Raw genomic sequence first — 2,500 nt, forward strand, 5'->3', positions numbered from 1 at the left:
CGAGAGCAGAGTGGAGTTAGTCACAGTGACACATATTACAGTAAAATATGAATTAACTACCTTCATTGGATAAAACGAATGTGGCCCATGCATTATTTATTCTGACTTCTCATCTGAGTATGTCTCTCCTATTTGTCCTCTTTTGTGTACATAAAACCGATTTTGACACAATTTAGAGAAATTTTAAATATCATTCAGCAACTGTAGGGCCAAATAGTATGAGTCTTTATTGAAGAAGAGGGAATGTATTGTGTGTTATGTTTCTGTAGACGCAAGTATGACTGGCATTTGTTCATGTCAACTGAGTAGATGTATATATTGATGTTGTTTGATGTAATTATGCATTTTATACAATTGCCTGTTATAGTGCAAACACAATTTTTTAAAGAGCTCCTTTTTGTTCAACTCTTTTGTACCGAGGTTTTGATGGAGTCCAGAGTTATCCAGGCTTATGTGTGCTGCTTGTCTCGACAACCACTATAACTTTTGTTACATTTCTGAACCACAACATCCCAACGCTCAGAGCAACAACGCACCCATGTTGGCAAATCATATGTTAGCTTTCAGTGTATGGAACCAAAGACATTTCATTTAACGACATGTCATATTTCTGCTGTGTTGCAGAGCCCCATGTGAACCGTCCCACTGGCAGATCAAAACCAAGCAAGCATATGGATGTAGTTTTATAATTATATATTTTTTTGTTCAACTCTTGAACAAAAAAACTCACTTCTTTGATACATAATGTTTTTCATCCCCCTTCTTAACAAAGCCTAATAGGATTAGAGACGGGTAATCAGTGTGGGCCATTACAATCAGGTCCTGAACCTAAATACTGAACCTAAACACTGAGCCTAAATACTGAACCTAAAAATACTAAGCCTAAATACTGAGCCTTAATACTGAACCTAAATACTGAACCTAAATACTGAGCCTAAATACTGAACCTAAATACTGAACTTAAATACTGAGCCTTAATACTGAGCCTAAATACTGAGCCTAAATACTGAACCTAAATACTGAACCTAAATACTGAAGATAAATACTGGAGATAAATACTGAAGATAAGTACTGAAGATAAGTACTGAAGATAAGTACTGAAGATAAGTACTGAAGATAAGTACTGGCTCGTTTCCCTTAAACCTTTACGGTGAAGCTCGTCCACACCCCTTGTAGCGGCCGAGCGGCAGACATCAGATAATTGAGATCCTCTCAAATGGTTATGGTAATTCCCCCCAGTCCCCCCACACTCCAGAACTAACAGTAGAAGCAGCACATTGTTTATGTTAATGACTTTCAGATGGACCCTGAGGTGGGCTGGAGAGGGGGTGTGGGGGGGGTGGGGGTGATTATTTCCTGGTTTTGACAGACAGTGCCGGCTTTCATATCTGCCCTGGCCCCGTTTCAGGGCTGTCAGACGTTGTCTGCGTTAAAACACGTCCAGGAGTCACCTCAAACATCTCCGGGTGGGGGGGGGGGGCGCCTGCGTGCGTAAGCACTCGGCGGGAGCGAGGGCGGGGGGGGGGGGGGGGGGAGAGTGGCCAGCCTTTCTCCCGCTCAGCGTTCTTATGAAAGGACAGTTTGTCAACGAACAACCTGCGGGCTGCGGGGAGGGAGACACAGAGAGAGCCCAGGATCCAGACGATCAAAGTGTTGAAGGCCCGATGCCGTGAGATGACCACCGCCGTGCGAGCTCTCATCTCCTGCATTCCCTCAATGAGGCTTTGAGACGGGAGGAGTCCTATAGCCCGGTGCATTTTCCACATCCCGTATGAATTAAAGATCAAAATGCCCCAAAGTTAAACTACTTTTTTCCCTCTCTCTCTCTCTCTCTCTCTCTCTCTCTCTCTCTCCTCCTCCAAATGGCAGCCAAATGTTCTGTCACCTTTTCAGGAGTGTTTAGTGTCGCTGACAGTCAAAGCTATCACTCCTAATACTCCTCAACGTCCTCCACAGCTGCCCGGCAGTAGTTTGAATATATTAGCTGAACTAACACTAATTTGTCCGGTCACGTCAGCCAGAGCAGAGGTTTGTGGGCCCAGCTCCAGACTAAGTATATATCTCGCACTGTCAGCCCACGGAGACGGCCGAGAGACAGAGAACACAAAGGAACGAGTGGCCGACACCGTGTTCACGCTGACCGTACTACCGCTACCTCCCATGCTCAGAGGAGGAGAAGCACGGCTGGAACCACTTTGTACGGTAGAGTCGCCCTGAACGATAGCCAGGAGGGAAGTGATAGACTAGGGAGAAGGTGAGACCGTTCTCTACTCTGTTCTTGAAGATATTGCGCTAATTGCTTTGATGCAATCAGATATCTTGAGACCGCCCGGTGGTCCACTTACAGGTCAGCAGGAAACAACAGCAGTCGGGCCGAGCGGGCTGGCTGGCTCATTACAGGGTCTCTTTCCCCACGTTGGGCCTGCGAGGCCAACAGCCTGGACTCTTTATCCAGAATAAAGTCAGCCTTTGTGGGAACCATAGAGTAGACAAACCTCAG

General features: G+C 45.7%; 1 protein-coding gene across 1 annotated transcript in view; it reads left to right on the forward strand.

The window, feature by feature from the left end:
- Positions 1 to 405, forward strand: part of ntmt2 (N-terminal Xaa-Pro-Lys N-methyltransferase) — a gene marked incomplete at its 5' end in the record, with an annotated part of 7,904 nt that extends 7,499 nt beyond the window's left edge. The window contains one exon of the mRNA XM_060066316.1: positions 1 to 405. This exon is cut by the window's left edge and continues 500 nt beyond it.
- Positions 406 to 2,500: the final 2,095 nt, after the last annotated feature.

This window comes from Gadus macrocephalus, chromosome 12 (genome assembly GCF_031168955.1).
Source record: "Gadus macrocephalus chromosome 12, ASM3116895v1".
NCBI classification, from domain to species: Eukaryota; Metazoa; Chordata; class Actinopteri; order Gadiformes; family Gadidae; genus Gadus; species Gadus macrocephalus.